Genomic DNA, 20519 nt, shown 5'->3' with positions numbered 1-20519 from the left:
ATTCAGTCTGTGGAATTGAACTTGACAGAAATTTTTTTGTCGATTATGTATGAAGGTTTGAGATATAAGATTCTATCCACCAGGGAGCATGGATAAAAACCACAAAATTCAATTGATTCAAGGATCTTTAAGACCTCAAAAATTGGTCAGGATTTTTTTTATAGAAAGCCTAAAACTTCACCCAGCAAAATAGCTTGACTCCCATTTGTACTGTAAATTATTTACTATGGTAAAAGCAAATATTTCTTTTTTCACAATCCAAAGATGAAGTCCTCTGCTTTTTTCTGGAATTATAACCACATCTTCCATCAGGACATTTCATTATTTAAGGGAGTTTTCCCAACTTGTTGATTTTCTTATCAAACCCTTTTATTTATTCTATATTCTGTGCAGGAAGATGCAAGCAATCAGTAAATTTTTTATTTTACAGTTGTAGAGACATCTATCTCTAGTTTGACTACAATCACAGACATTGTAGAAACTGAAGGGAAATCCAAACTATGTGATAGGTATTGTTCAGATCTCATGTTCTTGAGCTCCTGCTGTAGAAACTGTTCAGTGACTGCAGTTTCTTCAGTGATGTTTTGATAAAACAAAGCAAACTAAATAAGGATGTCTAATTTCAGTAAGAAATGCTTGCAGTAAACATCTCAGCCTATGATTGGAGTGGTGGGGAAAGTACAGCTAAATGAAGGGTATTAAAACCATTATGTCATTTGAGCTTTCCAAATCAATCAAGGAGAGACAGTCACAACAGGAGATGAAAGTAAATGAATAACAAAAAGCAAGCTAAACTCTGACCTTTCATATAAAACTTCCCTAAAATACAAGGGCTCAGGCTGAGTCAGAAGGTAAACTGATACAGTTCAAGGATACGCTTTGTAGCCCTGTCTCCTTTAGTTACTGAGCTGTCACTTCAATAGTTCTCTGAACAAAAAAAGCTTCTTCCTTTTTTATTCCTTCCCAAGCTAACTGGAATATCATCTTCCTTGGCCTCTTTACTCTCAGCAGAGAATAGCATGTTGGAGTGTTGGAGGCTTCATGTATGAAGTGTGTGATTTTTTGACACTTTGATCCTACTGCTGTACATACAACTGCTTAGAGAAGACGTGAAGCTTTTTAAGTGAAGTGTTAAAACAAAGCAATGTCTTCAGTGTCTGTAAATATGTGCACTTCTGTGTAGATGAGCATATACATGCATATGTACATATTGTTTTTAACATTTCAATATTTTTTTTTCAATGTAAGAGCTAGCTCACATACTTCATATAATTATGCTTGAAGTCAAGTTCCTTTACATGGCCCATTGCCCCTCTCAGATTTTCACTAGCATAAGTTTTCAAATAATGTATGAACTCCATATTGCCCCACTGCCGATTTATCATTTTTATACAGTTTCTGCAGGTTAGTCTCCTGACAAATTGTTTAAACAGAATCTTGCATGAAAGCTTCTGTGTAGAATGTTTAAAATAACCAGAGAAAGGATGAGTACCTTTCAGTCTATTGTATACTAAAAGATAGAAAAGAGTGAGAGATATTCACCCTTTCATATCCACCCCTGTTCCACTGCCTGGGCCCTCAAACTACTGAGGAAGTTCACAGTTCAGAGAATCAGAGAATGTTAGGAGTTGGAAGGGACCTTGAGAGATCATCAAGTCCAACGCCCCTGCCAGAGCAGGATCACCTAGTTTAGGTCACACAGGAACACAAGCTCCCTCAGCCTTCCCTCAGAAGGGAGATGTTCCATTCCCTCAGTCATCTTGGTTGCTCTACACTGGACTCTCTCAAGCAGTTCCCAGTCCTTCCTTGAACTGAGGGGCCCAGAACTGGACACAATATTCCAGATACAGCCTCACAAGGGCAGAGAAGAGGGGAAGGAATACAAGTCTCAACCTTCTAATCATAGCCTTTCTAATACACCCTAGGGTGCCATTGACCTTCTTGGACACAAAGGCACATTGCTGGCCCATGGTCAGCCTTCTGTCCACTAGACCCCAGGTCCCTTTCCCCTGTGCTGGTCTCTAGGAGGTCAGTCCCCAACCCATACTGGTACCTGTGGTTGTTCTTTCCAAGATGCAAAAGTCTACACCTTCCTTTTTGAATTTCATTAAATTTCCCCCCTCCCAGCCCTCCAGCCTGTCTAGGTCTCACTGAATGCTGAATGACAGAGAATATCTGGCCATCCTCCAGCAGGGTCTCATATCTACTCAAGATAGGACCTTCATCTCCATGCTCATTGATCTGGTCCTCAGTTTCCAGAGCCCCAGACCTTTTGTGTGTGGACAACTGGGAAGACAAGGGAGACTGGGAGAGGATTCGCCTACCTCTCCAGGGAGGGTCCTGTTTCCATTCCCCCCTGTCTCTCAGGTCCCCTTCTCTTTCCAGGTGGCAAGAGAGTAGGGGATCCCCTGCTTCTTATGAAGCCTCCACCTACTGTATTTCCCTTATGAATACTGGGGTCTGGCTCCACCAGTCTGTTTGCCTTTCACACTCTCTTACAGTCCATAAGTGTAGAGAGAACCACAAGTCCTCAGGTGTCGCCAATAATGAACTGGGAGCTTAGGCCCAGCTGTGCCCAATAATTAGGGCCTGCCCCAGCCGAAAATGGGCGGGGCTGAAGGGCAAAATAAAAGGCATGCTCCCAGAAGCAGAAGGAGACAAGAGATGCCTGAAGATGCCTGGGGAGAGAGACGGCCTGAGAGCTCCTGAAGAAGAGCCGTGCCCCCGAGAGAAGGGCTCGCCGCAACATCTGGTGGAGAATGCGGGCAACAAAGCAGCCGTGAACGCTGAGGTATTATAAAAAGCTCTACACGACCACGTTGGTTGTGGGAAGCTCTACAAAGCCAGGCTTAAATGCGAAAGGCGATATAAAGAGCTTTGAAATACGCAGCCACGTCAGATGGAGCCACCACGTTGGTGCGGGATGCTCTAGAAAGAGCTCCAAATACGCAGCCATGGGAAAAGCTCCACAAGGCTAGGCTTAAATGCTGTAGGCGGCGTGAAGAGCTCGGAGTAGAAGCCCAGCACGGCAAGACAACAGCCCGGAATGGCGAGCCAGGCAGGAGAGAAGAATGAGGCTCGAAAGGCGCAGCGAGTTGGTGCGCGGAACTCAAACCCGAGGAATGCTGAAGCTGAAGCGGAGCTCTGAGTGCGCATCAAGTCAGTGCGGTCCTGAAACGGAGCCCCCAGGGACACGCGACAGTGCGGTCCTGAAACGGAGCCCTAGGGACACGCGATAAGACTGGTGCGCTGAATGCTCGGAGAAGCCTCTGCATGGCCAGGCATCCCGAGGTGGTGAGTACCAGCGAGAGCTGAGCTGGTGTTCTGAGACCTCATCTCCTGCTGATAACAAAGGCTAAAGCGGCGCAAAAAATGAATTGTAAATTTTTCAACAAACAACAAAAAGGGGGGAAATGTAGAGAGAACCACAAGTCCTCAGGTGTCGCCGATAATGAACTGGGAGCTTAGGCCCAGCTGTGCCCAATAATTAGGGCCTGCCCCAGCCAGAAATGGGCGGGGCTGAAGGGCAAAATAAAAGGCATGCTCCCAGAAGCAGAAGGAGACAAGAGATGCCTGAAGATGCCTGGGGAGAGAGACGGCCTGAGAGCTCCTGAGGAAGAGCCGTGCCCCCGAGAGAAGGGCTCGCCGCAACACATAAGTCTTTTGACTTCCTCTTTCAGCTCGGCCACCATGCTGAGCAGATCCTTCACCTGTTCACACCTAACACAGGTGTTGCCTCCGACATCCTTCATTACAAGTTCCAGGCCCAGACACCCTCTGCCATGGAAACCTGCATGGCACCTCTGTCTGGGTCCCCACATTTCTTTTCCCCACCCTCCTTTTGCCGGCTTGTGACCTTGGCTGGACCTGTGACTGAGGAACCGCACAAACTGCAGGGACAGGTACGGATGCCTCACCATGCACCCTCTCGGGCAAGCAGAGCTGATGTTCTTACCCTGCAGCTCACCCAAACTCTCCACTCCTCAGTGAAAGCCACCTGCCTTTAAATTTCCCATGTTTGCCTTAGCATACCCCAACCCACATCAGCCTCTTGGCTCACTCACAATAGCTGATGATTCCTGACTCTTTTCAGGTCTCGCTGCTCTCTCTGGGGCTTCCCTAGCTCTGGGAACCCCCACTCCATTGAAATCTATTGCAATTTTTTAAAGGCACAGCTCTCACCACTGTTGCTGCCTCTGTCCTTGTGGTCTGAATTGAAAGTCTTCTTAAAAACTGTAAAAATGTAGTGTCTAGAAAAAGCACAGTTATGACACGTTAGCAATTTTTTAGCGGCACTACGTAGCATTTGATATGTGGTCAATGTGAAGTTAACAAATAGACTTCAAACAGTATTGTATGTGTTTAAACAAAGACCAGAAAAGGGTCCAAGATAAAGCCTTAGATGAAATCCTATTTTGCAAATCAATATTATCTATGAAATTATTAGTGATGATTGAAGACCTCCAGTATTGTCTTTACAAAAGAGTATACACCACTTCCCACCTTTTGCCATCTTCCCAGATTTTTTTTTCTGCTACAGCCTCTGTCCCATCTGCTGCTACGGCTAGATTTGTGTCAAATTGGCTGTTGTCACTTTCTTCATGGTTACAACAGGTCTCAGGAGTGAAATGTCTTTGGAACATTGAATTTCAAATAATTCTGTAAGTGACTTAAAAGTCTTGCTGCTTCCACTCACTGCTAAATCACTCCCCCCAACTGTCACCAGACATAATAGACTGCATCCTTTTTAGTAATCCAATGAAAGCAGATATGCAAAAAAAAAAAAATTTTTTTCCAGTCTGAAACGTATTTTGTCTTTTAGTAGCCACTGAAACATACGAACAGAAGTTACAGACCTGTAACTTAAAGGTACTATACATAACAGAAGAATCCACAGTGTCTAGCTGTGATGCTGCAGGAATCGCTTTGGTATGCACAGGTAACTGGTCCCAAGTTAACCTGAAGGATGAGCAGAAGATAGCATAGCACCATTAACTTTGGGCTCTTGCAGCCACAGGGCCATTTGCTTCATAAGAAAAACAGCAAGACTTAAAAACATAGAATTACAAGATCAGCATGAAAATCCTAACAAATTTCACAGCACGTAAAGATTATATGAAGGTTAGTGAGGTGCATACTATCATTTTACAGTAACACAAGCACACAAGAACACAAACAGGAGCAGATATATACATTTGTTTTGAAGGACTACTATACTAATCAAAAAGCATAGAAAGGGAACATTTCCTTCTGCATTGCAGATTGTAACTTTCTGCATTACCAGCCATCACAAATTGGCAACTGCATTGCACACTGTGCAAGGTTACCTAAATTTGGATACCAAAATCTAAAAAAAATAAATGCGTAAAACAGTTAAGAACCAGATTGCTCAAATACTGTATTGTTGTGGTGCTGAAACACTTGAGAGTCCTTATCTGTCTTCAGCAAGTACTAACATCTGCAGATGGGTGCCTAGAAACAGAAAAATTAAGTTCAGGTTTTAGCTGAGTACCAGGTGTGTACCACCAATACAAAAGCTTTAGTTCCTGTAGGATTCACAGCGGGAAGCTATCAGAGTTCACTGCTGTTCCCTTTATAGTCTTGACAATTGGGCTTTCTTTTTTGCTTTTAAAACTGAGGTAGAGGGATACAGAGGAGAGAGAGATGGGGAACTATGTGTCTGGGCTCTCACTTTTTATGTGAACTTAGGTATCATCTTGGGGATTCAAATCAAATGACATGAGAAATATTGAGTGTGATGGGAGATTGAATGGGTTTCAATTACACCTTTGACCTTCATAATTCTTTGGTGTCACTCTGTAATTTTCTAATAACAGAAAATAGTTTAGTGTTGGGATCCATTCCATAACATTTTCTGCTAAATTATCATTTTAAGTTAAAGTGCAGTGAATTTCCTCCAAAAGAAACTTCTTTCTTTCCAATTTACCAATTTGTTAGGAGAATAGGAATGTGGAGCTACCCATAGATGCAGCATTAAGAATTTTTTTTAATGGACATTTTGCTTTTTAAAATATTTTTACATGGGGTTCGCATTCCTAAAATAGAAAAGTTTCTTGCACAGTTCAGCATGCATACTTCAGGGTCTGCACAAGATGCTCATGGTCATCCATTGAAAGGAACCATCAAATAGCATCAATATTTTGTGACAGTTGCAAATAAAAACTAAAACTAAAATTAAACCATTCAACTTATTTTCACTAGCAGAAATTGACCATGTATAGCCAAAAGGCAACAACTAATGTGTTAAATCTTCTGCTTGACATCACCTGGAGTGTGTGTATACTCTTGTACTTATGCATCTTTCTTTTTAGATATTGTACCTCTGGAAAGTAGATAGGAAAACAGATTGTGATAAGATTTGGCTGTTAGTGATAAAAACTGGTCATGCTGCCAACAAAAAGGTATTTAGAGCCTTTGCACCAGTGCAATGCTTATGTTTTCTTCCTCCAAGAAGCAGGTGCATGCAGCCTCACATTTATGGGAATGTGAAAAAAACACCAACCCTTAATTTTATACAACTAATATTTCAGAAAATAGCAAAGAAATTAATACAGTATCTAATGAACTACAGAGTACAATCTAGTTACTTTTACCATTTTCTACACAGGAGAAATTACCAAAACTATCCAGTTACTTTAAGGTAAGTCTTTTCCTAAAATGATTTAACACTACAATATACAACAATCTTATGAAGTTTATTTAATAATGCTGTCCCTGGACAACAGAGTGAATTTCAGTGATGTAGACAGAATGAACTGATTTTTAACTGTTGTCATAATTATGACTCTAGCTACACATCTGTTGTCCTTTTGGTCTCTGTAAGTGCATCCACTGAAGTACTAATTTTCAGGCTTTTACCAGACCTAAACTAAAAATTACCTTAAACACAGTGCATACATATGTATAGTACTCACTCATATGAAGAGGCTAGTGACAAGCAATGAGTGCTGTGATCACTCAACTTTTTGTAACCAAATGTTTTTTGTTTATGTGAAGAAAGAATACAGATGATAATAATAACTTTGAAGAAGGATGCAGCACAGAAGGCTCTTTTAATTATTGATTCTTTCATAGAGACCTAGAGTGGAGCAGAATTAAAAAAAAAAAATTAAAATATTCTGTCTATCTCTGTCTAGTACTAACATGCTTGAGAAAAAGGGAAATGTCTTTAAATTTCAATAGTCCTTTTGGTTTTACTGTTCTGGGACAGCAAGTAGAACAACAGCTAGATGACAGGATAGGGACAATTTAAAATTATGAAAGCTGTGAAATCAGCTTTGTTTGAACAAATCAATTTGCTTGAAGTCTAGCCTACCTCACCACCAGCTTTTTCCTGTTAGCTTCCATAAGTCACAAATTCAGCCAACTGAGTAATATAACAAGCAGACTGTTTTAATAAATTTATGAAGTGAACACTTAACTCCCTGACAGATGTATTCTTGAATGTAAGTTATATTCTTCAATGTTTTTACTAGGTGCCCAAAGAGTTGTTTGAGGTTTTTTTAGGATAGGTGGTAACCATTGAAATTTTAATAGTATGTTGTACATTATTTCTCCAAAAATCTTCGCTGCACTTTGACAACATCTTACTTCCTCATTCTAGACAACATGGACAGAAATAGATGGAGCAATACTAACTTCAAAGTTGTTTTGTTTTGTTTTAAATTCCTTGATCCTCAAAGGACTTAGCTATGTGCTTAAACTTCTCCCTTATGGCATTGCATTTTCAAGTATGTGGGACTATAATGTAGATACATTTAAGCATAGGATTTTTTTTCCCTGTAGTTGGGCCTTGGTGGTCAGATACTTTTCATCTGATCCAGGACAGAAAGTTTGATCTATTTTTCTAGATCCTGATAAAAGCAGTGAGCAGAAACACACAAGCAAAGAATAAAATATTGCTTAGTTAAATCAATTTCCAAGTGTCTTTTGGTTTTTGTTATGTTTGGCACTTAGCTTATCAAAGCTATTTACTTGTCAGTAAAGATTTGTTTCCTTGTGACCTGTCTTATCCTCTGGTATGATTTGGAAAAGAATGTATGATACTGAATTACTTTAGGCTATGGTGTTTGAAAGAGCAGGATTATTGTTTGACTACAAGATTGAGAAGGAAGAGAAGCTGTGTTAAGAAAAAATAATGTGTTACATGAAAATATCTATATTGCTGAAGCAAGGAGCAGAAGAGATGCACTCACCATTTGTGGATCTGAGTATGAGGGCAAAGGTATTTTGTGTTTTTTGAGTATTCAGAATAAATCTACAGAAATGAAGAGGCAGCTACATAATCCCCCAATCAGTGTGTGTAAACCCCCACCATTGTGCCCATCACAGAGTGTGAATCCTATTGCAGTCATATCAGTGACCCTGGTTTTTCAGCCTCAGCCTCATAGTTTTATCCTTTGAAGTCTTCCATTTTTAAGCCTGGGCATCTATCAAGTTGATAGCTATTAAAACCATAGTACCTTAAAAATTATGACATGTTAGATGCTTGTTTCTAAAACATATTCTGGGTTGTTGAGAAGACTCTGTGTGTGTGAGTGTGTGTGTGTGCATAGATATGTGTATGAAGGAGTTAAAAAGAGCTAAGTCTCTGTCTGTCCAGAAGAGCAAAAGTAGAGGAGGCATTAGTGAAACAGTAGAATGAGGGAAAAATTCAGTACCCTTCAGTAGTCAGCACTTTTATTAGAGAATTTGCACCAGATTTAAATGGACAATTAGATTCAAATTGGTGGAAGAAACTACTGACTCAGTTATGATAATTAAAGAACATGAATCTGACAGTGGCGATTGAGGATGGGAAGATTTTCTTCTATGATCCCCCTTCTTAACTCTTTTAGCATATTTGCAGATTGGTAGATGACAGATTTCCTTATTCTTAGCCCCACAGAATTTCTATTCAAAATTTTAATAATTGGGTTGTGGTTAAAAGGTGACTGACTGTCATCATTACTGCAAATAGGCAAACGCAAGAGAGGGAACTAAAGGCAAAGTTTTGACTATAATACAAGGAACTTGGACTGAATTTGTCACAAATTTATGTCTACTTGGGATGATGAAACCCTTGACATATGTAATGAAAAAAAAAGTAAACACCTGAACTAGTAAAGCTTTTTTGCACAGCTTAGATGCTATGCTAATTTCTGTACATGTAGCCATGAGCTGACAAAGACTTGTTAAACTATTCAGATCAAGAATCATAGCAAAAGGAGAGAGAAGCAAGAAAAAAATTAACCCATTTGACTTCCCATTTCCTTTTATTAGTGTTAGCCAAATACACATGCATACTTGAGTCTGGAGCCTGTCTTCCACAGGTCATCCACTATGGCTGTGAAGTAATTGCAATCATGAGAAAATTAAGTCTTCCTGACTGAAGCTTTAGTCTATATACTGTATACAAAAAAATACGTCAGTAAAAAAAAAACAACCCTTAATTTTATACAACTAATATTTCAGAAAATAGCAAAGAAATTAACCCTAACCCTAAACAGACTATTAAAATTAATCTATAGTGTTCATCCGGTTCAATGGATTTATCAAGTCAGTAGCATTTTCTGTAAGGAAAGCATTTAGCAGGTCCTCAAAAATATTAAATAACACAGTTATCCTATTTATTTGAAGTACTTGGGTGTGGATTTTGTGCCTTTTTTGTGGGGGTGAGGCGGTGGTGGTTTTATTTTGACATTTCTTGTAGTGTATCCATTCAGTTTTAAACGGGAATTAGATGTTATTTTTTGTTTCCTTCCTGTTTAGTGCTCCTTTTGGAATAGATCCTGCTTGCTTAGATTACTCTAAAGCTACAGTTGGAAAATATCTAAATATAAAATAGATGCATGAGTGCATTTGGGAAGGCACTATTATGGATGAAGAGCTGTCATCACATCCTTCACAATTACATTATCATGTGCTCCTGTGGTGTACACCTGTGGCTTGTTGGCAAGGCATTTAATTCTAAGGACTATTGAATGCCATGCATTTTCATAGTGAATCAGCTCAAAGTTATTTAACACAGGTGTTTCTGTAATTGTGATACATTGGGAGATTCACAGTGTTCAGTAGCCTTCAAAATTACACCCTCCACCTGTGTGGTTAAGTAGTTTAGCAATACCTCACTTATGTCGATAATAAGCTGTGTTGTGTTGCATTTAGACATCTGTGTGCATTTATGCTGAGCCGTGTTTCAAGCATGTTGCAATGAAAACCCTTAGGTTTGTTAGATTAGAGTTTTTCCAACTATTTGTTCTCTTAAAGGCCCAGTACCTAGGAGATACCAGATGAGCCTTTTCATTTTCTTAAGGGATGTTGCTGTCCTCATGGCTATGGACTTTAAAAAGTCAAAAAAATTTTACCATATTCAGGAAATATTGTATCAGGAAACACTGAGGTGAATTTAATTCTCTACAATAATAAATGTTTTGACATGTATAAGATTACGGATTTTATAAGTATCAGCAGTGCTGAGACTGGAGGCGGTCATGATGATTATGTGTCATTCTGTTGGGGTTTTTTTGTTTGGTTTGTTGTTTGTTGGTTTGGTTTTTTTACACATAAATATGAGGCTCTCCCCACTTCTACTGTGAAATGCTTGTATTTGAAATACCAACAGGAATTCAACCACAGCCTCATCTTTGTGAAGGGGAAAGCTGTTCCTCCCAGGACTGACCAGGCACTGCAGAGTGTCCTGTTCAGCTGGTGGTCAGGACCTGTGAGAAACAGGGTCCTGATGCATCGTTACCAGAGGTGGTAGCTCATGGGGGTAATCAGCCAAAAAGAAATGCCTTATTCAATAGGCCCTGGCTTTGCAGATGATGGAAGTGATAAGCTGTACCTGGTTGTTGTGTAATGTGCTATCTTCCAGTACCAATGTGTTTGCAAATATAACTACCCTGAGCTTTATTTTATCTCACTTATGTAGCTTTTGATGGAAAGGACAGTCTGAGTTGTAAGTTCCAGTGTGTACCATTCAGACACTGGCAATTGCTTTTTGTCACACTTTACACTATCTGAATAGATTGTGAAGGGTGATGTAAACCAGACGTCTGATAAACCATCTGTATATCTAACCACAGTAGTGCTAAGCTTTTTGAAGAGGAGTTTATGTGAGTTTGTTTCTTAGGAAGGAAAAGGTGCTTGAGTTTTATTTTGGGGTTTTTTTTTTGTTGATTTGGTTTTGGGTAGGTTTGTTTGGGGTTTTTTGCCTTGTTTTTTTTCTTAGAAACAGTCAAACTGAAGCATCCCAAAAACTTTAGCCAAAGGTTGAAACATTGGAGGTTTGGCAAAGTTCTATTTTACTGAGAAGTAGGCTATTTGAACTGTCAAGTAATTATAATAGGTAATGCTAAGCTGATTTGTTGCTGTGTCACTCCTTTTTTTACAGTTGTGTAACTTTATTGATTTTCTGTAGCTATTGCAGTAGCTAAATTATATAAGCTGAAATTAAAATGAAAGAAAAAAAAACAACAACAGAAAAGTGAAGCATAATATCAATAGTTAAAATTCCTAAGAAATTAAGACAATCTGGTCCAACATGTAAGCTGATATTTCAAGGACTATCATAGCAAGCATGGCAGAAATCCAGCATTGTTCAGCAAAGAACTCCTGATTGTTTTCAACTAGGCAAAGGAAGAACACAAAAGGTGGAAGCAAGGATGGAATAGCTGGGATTGGTACAGAAGCATTGCCCAAGCATGCAGGGATAGAGCTAGGAAAGCCAACGCCTGGCTGGAGTTGGAACTAGTAAGGGATGTGAAGGACAGACAGAAGAATGTGTATAAGCACACTGGCACCAAAAGAAGGTGAATGAAATTTGAGGCCAATTCTCAGTGGGATGGAAAGATGGTGACAAATGATATGGAGAAAGCCAAGGTACCCAAAACTGTTTTAGCTCATTTTTTGATCACTGGTTAAATTTTCTTACATACTTCCTAGATCCTCTCATCTGTTAACAGAGTCTGTGGGAGCAAAGCATTACCAATAGTAGAGGTAAGAACAAGTGAGGCTAAACTTAAGCCATATGGACATGTACAATATCAAGGGGACAGATAGAATGCACTCAGAGGTGCTGGGGGAGATAGTTGCTGTCATTGTGAGGTTGCTGATAGTTGGAAAAAGTAAATGACATCACCATCTTGAAGGTGTTGAAGAAGAAGGATCTGAGCAACTTCAGGCCTGCCAGCCTCACTCTGTGTCCTGGGAACTCTTCATTAACAAACTGAATATTTACACAGAGTGCACTATCTGTACCTTTCTGTAAAATAGAGACCTAAAGAAAGGGTGGAAGGTGGACACACGGTTCAAAAAATCATACAAGCCAGAGAAAAGGGCTGACAAAATCTGCATGAAGTTTATCTTTGGTAAATAGACTTCTGCATCTGGGATGGAATAAATTCATGTAGGACTACAGCCTTGGTGCCAGTTGGCTAGAATACAGATTTGTAGAATGCAAGACCGGAGGTTCCATGTGGAAAACCACTCAAACTGGAGGAGTCAGAAGTGCCCACTTGCAGCAATGAAGACCATCTGTATATTCCATCTACCCGAATTTGTGCAAAACTTTTGAGTGTCCCAAATGACATCCTTATCTCTAAATTGGAGAAAGATGAACTTATGGGATGTACCACTTGATGAATAAGGAATTGGCTGGATGATTGCACTCAAAGAGTTTTGGTATACAGCTTGGTGTCCAAATAGAGATCAGTGATGACTGTCATTCCTGAAGGGTTGGTGATGGGACCAGTGTTTAAGATCTTTGCTAGGGACATGGACAGTGGAATTCAGAGCACCATCAGCAGGCTTCCTAATGACACCAAGCTGTGTGTTGTTGTTGTGCTGAAGGGAAGGGATGTCATCCAGAGGGACCATGACAGCCTTAAGAGGTGGACCTATTTCAACTTCATGAAGTTCAACAAGGCCAAGTGCAAGGTCCTACACCAGGGTTGGTGGAATACCAAGCACAAATACAGGGTAGGTGGAGAGTGGATTGAGAGCAGTCCTGAGGGGGACTTGGGAGTGTTGGTTGGTGAGAAGTTCAACATAAGCTGGCAATGTGCACTTGCAGCCCAGAAGCCAAATGTATCCTGGGTTCATCAAAAGAAGCATGACCAACAAGTCAAGGAGGTGGTTTTCCCTCTCTTCTCCACACTTGTGAGACCCCACATGAAGTTGTGGGGCCCTCAACACAGAAAGGACACAGAGCTCTTCCAGAAGACCACAAAGATCATCAGAGGGCTGGAGCACCTCTCCAGGCAGAGAGAGCTTGGGCTTTTCCACCTGGAGAAGAGAAGGCTCCTGGAAGACCTTATAGTGCCCTTCCAGTACTTAAAGTGGACTTGCAGAATAGCTGGTGAGGGACTTCCTACAAGGGTATGAAGCAGTAGGACAAAGGGTCATGGTTTCAGACTGAAAGAGGATACATTTAGATTAGATATTAGGGAAAATTCTTTACTGTGAGGTTGGTGAGATATTGGCACAGGTTCCCTAGGGAAGCTGGGGCTTCCCTCTCCCTGGAAGTGTCCAGGGCCAGGCTGGATGGGGCTTTGAGCAACCTGGTCAAGTGGGAGGTGTCCCAGTCCATTGCAGGGGAATGGAACTAGATCTTTAAGGTCCCTTCCAACCCACATTATTCTATGATTCTATGATTTGGCTGGATTAGCAATACTACTGTCAACAGTTCAAAGCAAAGTGAATCTTGTGTCCTACTCAACTAATGTGAGGTCAAACATGAAGTACTGGACCCAGCTTTCAGGTCCCCAGTACAGTGAAACTGATTTACCACTGGGACAATATAGGAAGGTGAAACCACACTTTTCTCAGAGATGCACAGCAAAATCAGGAGAGACAATGAATGAAAACTGGAACATGGTAAAATTCTGACTAGAGACAAGGAAAATGTTTCTGTTGTAACAGTGGTCAAAGAAGTGGAGCAGATGTCTGGAGGGGCTCTTGGAGATGTTGAAACTCTGCTGCACACTATTCTGAGCAAGCTAATCGGAGTATGGGGTGGTAACCAGCCTTGAGTAGGAAGCTGCACTGGAATATTACAATTCTCTTGAACAGAATGTATTGGTTTAACTCCTATATACTACAAAAACTTTAAAACATTAATATCCAGAATACTGACCAGTTAGTTTTCATATAGAATATATTTGTTAAGATATCCATGTGATTTTTTTAATAAAGCTTTACCAAACACACTATGAACAAAATATTCAGAAACTGAAATCTAGAAGGGAAAAAAAAAAAGGGAGAAGATATATCTATCTATTCTTAAATGATGTACTACCATATTTACAAGAAGCAGCAAGGAAGTACAATGATAAATAAAGTCTAAAATAAAGAGCCCAAGCCAAAAGTGCTAAAAAATAGTAAAACTAGTTCAATGCCAAACGCCATCCTAGGCCTTTTGAGGCAGGGGAAAAAAAACAAAAACAAAAACAAACAAACAACAAAAAAAGCAAAAAACAAACAAACCAACCAAAAAACAAACAAAAAACCCAAACACAAACAAACAAACAAAAAAAAAAACCAAAAAAACCCACCAAAGATTGCATTTGTCGTGAGAGTGAAAATAACTGCAGAGCATTTATTCAAGTCCTTAGAAGTTCATGCATAGTCTTTTAAGATCAGAATTAATCTTGATGTAGTTCTTCTGAAGACCCTAAAATTGCATCAAGGTACAATTGTTACATTCTTATAGTACTGTACCAGGTTTGGTTTTTCTAATTTGTTCTGCCTGTTGAAAAAAAAAAAAGAATGAAAAAACCAGCAATTCTGACTCCTGAGCCTCCTCTAGTGTCCTAAAAATAAAAGCAAGCCATGCATACTCAAATCAAAGCAAAATACAGTACAGAATCATGAGGAAAATTAATCAATGATAAAATTAACTTTCAAAATAAGTATTCTTAAGCCTTCTTCTTAATTTTCATGAAGCAAAATGAAAGCTTCCTGCTGGGTTCTCATGTCCATGTGTCTTCTGGCTGGTAAAAGATGTGATAGCTCAGTGGTGTTTCACAATTACTAGAAACAGTGTTTGAAACTACAAGAAGGTAACAAGCAGATTCTCCACTCCACTTTTCTGGTTCTTAGCAGTAAGCTGGTGTGTCTACTCATGTATTAAAATTGAAGAAACCTGTAATTACAAAAATTTATAGTTTTAGATTACTTCATTTGCCAAATTGGTAATGTAGCATTTTACTTATACTTTGTTTCAAGGCAAATATTTTTTAAAATGGCCTGTCTGATTTAGACAGAGCTGGTAAGTGTATCACACTCCAACATCATAATTCATTATAAACCTGATCATTGTTTTTAATATTTATTTTCAAATAAATTTTATGTGCAGCTACAGCAGTATTGAATCAATATATCTTTTATATAGTTCACACTTTTTTATTGCCTTTTGTAATTCTACTTCCATTTCTTTTTTTTTTTTTTTCTTTTTTTCCCGTTATTTTTTAACATTACTCCAGTAGAAAAGTAATCAACTTTTGTTGGGACAGTTGATTAGGTTATGTAGTTTATGTGTATATATATATATATTTAAGGCATAAGGAATTGACACAATAATTAAATTCCTCGCTTGCTCACTTTTAGTCTCAGTAACAAGAGCCAGAAGATATGAGAGACTGTGCTTCTTGGAATAGAGGGTAGTTTCATAGACTGCCTCGAATCTTATGTAGTTCTAATGACTTAACTTAGATGACAACTTCTTCAAACATCCATCAAGTTTCATGAAAATACTATTTGTTGTATTCTTTAAATTCCATTGTATATACCACAACAGGTGATAGTGTCAACTGTTAGTGATTTATTCAGGTACAACATTTTACTCAAGCATGAGGAAGAAAATAGAATTCTATCTTTATTTGGATTTAGAAGAAATTAACCCCCTTCCAGAACCCAACCATGAGGCAGCATAATTATAAAGCTATTCTCCCTTGCTGTACAGTGAGGAAACCAGTACTACGGAAATTTTTTCAGCTAAACCAGAGGAGGAGTAACATCATGTAACATGTGTAATTAAACAATTATAGATTCGTATTCCTCATGGCAAAAGTATGATTTATTCAAGCATGAATTTGGAAGTCCTTTTTATTTTTCATATGCTGATATTAATAATACTAAGTATTCAATCTACTTTCCATGCAAAAACAGATTCCCTAGAGTCACATTTACTAAAAAATAACAAGTGTATTGGTTTGGTTTTTTTGTCTGGGGTTTTCTTTTTTCTTTTTTTTTTTTTTTTTTTTTTTTTTACTTTTTTTTGTTGTTTGTTTCGGTTTGTTTTTTTTATTCTTTTTGAGGGTTTTTTTGGTTTTTTGGTTTTTGTTTGGTTTTTTTGGGGTTTTTGTTTGTTTGTTTGTTTGGAGGGGGAGTTGGTTTTTTGGGTTTTTTTTGTTTCTTAGGAAAAAAGGAGGGGAGAAGAAATGCATTCATTATGACCTGCTGCTTTGGAATGAAAAGGAATCTGAACTGAAAATAGTTCATAGTTAATTAAATTTGTAGTCAAGGCCAGAGTAATACTGTCTTTTGAGCCTTAACTATAATGAATTTACTCCTTTTTTCCATCTCCTTCCAAAAGTCAAAAAGGTCTTACATTACCTTGAATGAGTAACAGTGTTAGCTTTGAAATACAAAACTCAAAAATTCTCTTTTTTGTCTGAATTTCAGAGTGGGTAGCCAAAAAAGATAACATGACTACTTTAGGAAAGAATTTCTTACTCCTTCATGCTGAGATGCTTCATCCACTCCTCCTTAAAAGCTGACAGGCTAAACAGGAACAGTCCTGAGGAGAAAAGGAAAAAAAAAAAAAAAAAAAAAAAAAAAAAGTAGAAAAAAACATTTTTATGCAACACAGTTTTATATCAGAGAAAAGGGTCAGGTTCCCAACCCTAAATCCTGATATGCCTGGGGAAGGGTAAGATTTTCTACTTTGGCAAAGATTTTCAGACCCACCCCAGAGTCATGATATCTTGCACCTGCCCCAAGAAAGAAGAGGGGAGACTAGAATTACCAAGTAGTTTCCTAGTCACAGTCTGTCTCATTTACAAATTTGAAACTGTTTCCTTTGAATGTCTAGTGCTTTCCAAAATCTGCCAAAATTTTAAAGTATACTTTGCACTATGTGAAACTTTTCCCTGCAGATGGAGTTAGAAAATTTCCTTCAGAACAAATTCATTGGAATTTCTATGAAGTAATGAAATTAGAGCCTTCTTTAATCCCAAGCACTAAATTCAGGGACAAAATTGATGTTTAACACAAGTATGGTTATTGATCAAAACCAGATTTGCGAATTCATGTTTATCTTTTAGCTCACAAATTGCTTGCAAAAATTCACCAGATTTTCCTTCCTGGATAATGTTTATTATTTATTGCAATGTGTGCTCTTTTGCCTTTCACTTCAACAAGTAATTTGTTGTTTCATTGTAGTGGCAAACTTTTAACAGCAGAATGAGGCACAGCAATATTGAATAGCAAACTATATATTTCCAGCATGAACTTTATGAAACTTTGGGGACCTAATGGTAACATTCAACTTGAGAATGCTAGGTAATTGATGGTGGATCTAAAATAATCCTTTGGTCAAGACATGTGAATCAAGACAAATGGCTCTGATCAAATCATTCTGCCTTTTCTGTTGTTTCCCCATTATAAAATAGACAACAGAAAAACGACCTAATATGTGGCATGCATATTGGTGATGTACCTGAGAAAAAAGAAAGAAAATCCACATCTTTTATCAGTGTCAATCACATGAAGAAGACTGTTTTTTCTATTACATCTTGGTTGGTATTGATGCATTCTGGAACTGCTGTGAAGTCTCTTCTGCAAACTTGTGACCACCCACATTGCTCCTGCTTTGTACCAGCAGAATAAAGAGCAAAACCAGTCCATCTGCTTTCACAGCTAATTCCCTAGCCTGTTAAAAATCACAAGAAAAAGACAAGTTGTTTTTTTTTAAACTTTCAGTATCTTCATTCAATTTTCCCTGTCTCCTGCTTGCTTTTCCGCTTTTCCTTTATTATTCACTGCAAAATCGCTTATTTGTTGAGGTTGTTTTCCTAGAACTCAGGTAAATGTAGATAGTGAGATACTGGATTGGAAGGAAGGGTTAAGGGAAGGAGTAAGGGTATGTTTTCACTTAAATATTATTCAATATCATCCACTATAGTAATGAATGCTGATGATTTCAGCTTCCATATACAAAGGTAAGTCTTCTGAAAATAGGAGTATTATAGCTGGACAAGAAACATAACCAATGTGTTTGTTTCTGGGGTGCACTGGACTGAGAGTAGAGAGTATGTAAGCCTTTTGCCTTTGACAACAAGTTCCATTATCTTACTAAAACTGTAAGTATTGTAGCTGTGAAATCCTGTCACCTGCAGAGATACATGCTATTTGCACTGTTTTTAAGTGCTTTCCAAACTTTGGGCTTTTCATGGTGGTGAGGACAGATTATTAAATAATTAGGTTTTAGCAATCTTTCTATTTGTGAACTGAAAGCAAAGAGATATTCTCACATTTCCCAGATACAAGAAAGGTCACCTTAAGTTTACTTCTGTTGCTTGAGAAGTGTTTGGTATTCTCTTCTTACCCACTGTCTGCTCCATAAATCATTTCACACCGAAAGGTCAGGAACAGTGAGAAGGTAAGATACCAAGCTAAATAAAGAGCAAAAGATTCCTCTCCTACTGGAATCTGTCAGAGTAGAAAGGGAATTTCTAGAATCCTTTTTGGATTGGAAAGAAGACCTGAGATAGTTGAAATGTTTGTATTGCCCATTATACAATTTAATGGGTTGGATTCAGCTCACATCCTTGTATAAATAAAGGAATTAACTTGATATAAAGCTGTTCAAAGACATAAAATAGTTACAGCTGACTCTTTTAATCTCTGCCTAGTTCTAAGTACAGGACTTTTCCTCCCTGCTCTATTTTCTTTTGTCCAACCTAACCTTTGCTCATGTTCTTGAGTATGGGAAAGGACAGAGGTGAGTTGAAAAGTTATGATTGTTGTCATTTTCTGCTCCTACCACAATAATTCTAAATCAAGTATTTTTAGACTTACATTTTCTTCAAAAATACTGAGCCAAGATTAACCTCTAAATTTTCTATCAAATAGCAAAAGGCTGTATTCAGGAAATAGTGGCAAGGTGTCTGACTGCTGATTTTCAAACATGCCTGAAGAACTAATACTTCTTTCAGCATCATTCTCAATCTCCTTTGGGTGTGCAAGTGTTGGTAAGCAAATACAATTATATAAAAGCAGCTAAGATGAGAGGAGAGACAGGACAGAAAAAAACAAACCCTCTTCCTTCAAAAAATTCTACCTACTGTTAGTAGCAAAGCTGTATCAGGCAGAGATTTTCTTTTTTCCATACTCATTTTGGTTATGCATTTCAGATTAGTGAAACTTTTGCTAAATAATGCTGTATAATAGTTTGAAGCAGAAGCTGATACCAGTCAATCAGGCTGTGGCCTGAAATACTTTACCTGAATAAATTGGGCAGCTTTCTATACGTATTTGCTGTGTTGTGGGGAATCTGGCAGATTTCGTGAACTTTTACCTCACAAACATTCCTACAGTTCAATGAATAATATTGCAGCGGTCAAATAAGAAAATAAGAAAAACTTTAAATAAATAATTATGTGTAATCCATGCTTTTGTGTCACATTTCAAGTGACTTTTATGGGTAGTGTAACTCGCATCCACTAAATACTAATGTAACCTTGACTAGATGTGCATAAGCTAATTGTAATTCCACGACTTGCAATTCTTGATCATTCAGTTTTATACCTCTTTTTCATGGATTATCTTTAGCATTTCTCAAAGAATTTATGTGATAGAAAAAGCTAACCATTCTTTAGTATTGCTACTGTGATGGTAAGTTCGTAAGTAATGAATGTCCCTTCTCTGGTCACAAACAAGTGCCCTGTATTATTGTTACAGAAAAAATCTGAAAAACTGAGTAGTCCTGGTAAGAGGCCCTGCAATGACTTTTTTAACTTGCAAATATGGCAGAAAAGTGACATTTTCATCAACAAAAGTTCTTCTGAGGATAAAATAATATTAATATTTAGAAAAATCTTTTCTTCAAATCACAACAAAGTAGGTATCGTTACTTTGGACTCTTGTAAGTGTCCAAATTGGGAACCTGTTGCATTCAGTGCTCAATAAAAGTACAATGTGAATAAATGTATACCTAAAATACAGAAAGGAGATATTTACAATGGAAAATTTTAAGATCTTTCCAGAATGAGACTTGCAGAGGTGTTCACAAGGGACCAGTCCAAGAGACCAAACATGGAAATTTATTATTTATTTATTATTAGGCATTCAGCCAAAGGAGAAAATTTACTAATAGTTCCTTTTAGGTATCTTTTTATTTCAAGAAAGTTGCACAGACACTTCTGTACTGATAATACTCTTTTGAGGAATCTTTGTCGGTTTGGTTAGTTTCACAGGCAAGAAGTTATTTAAATGCCAAGATACAGTGCAGAATA

Source organism: Heliangelus exortis, chromosome 2 (genome assembly GCF_036169615.1).
Source record: "Heliangelus exortis chromosome 2, bHelExo1.hap1, whole genome shotgun sequence".
Taxonomy (NCBI): domain Eukaryota; kingdom Metazoa; phylum Chordata; class Aves; order Apodiformes; family Trochilidae; genus Heliangelus; species Heliangelus exortis.
Note: the sequence above shows the minus strand (reverse complement) of the source record.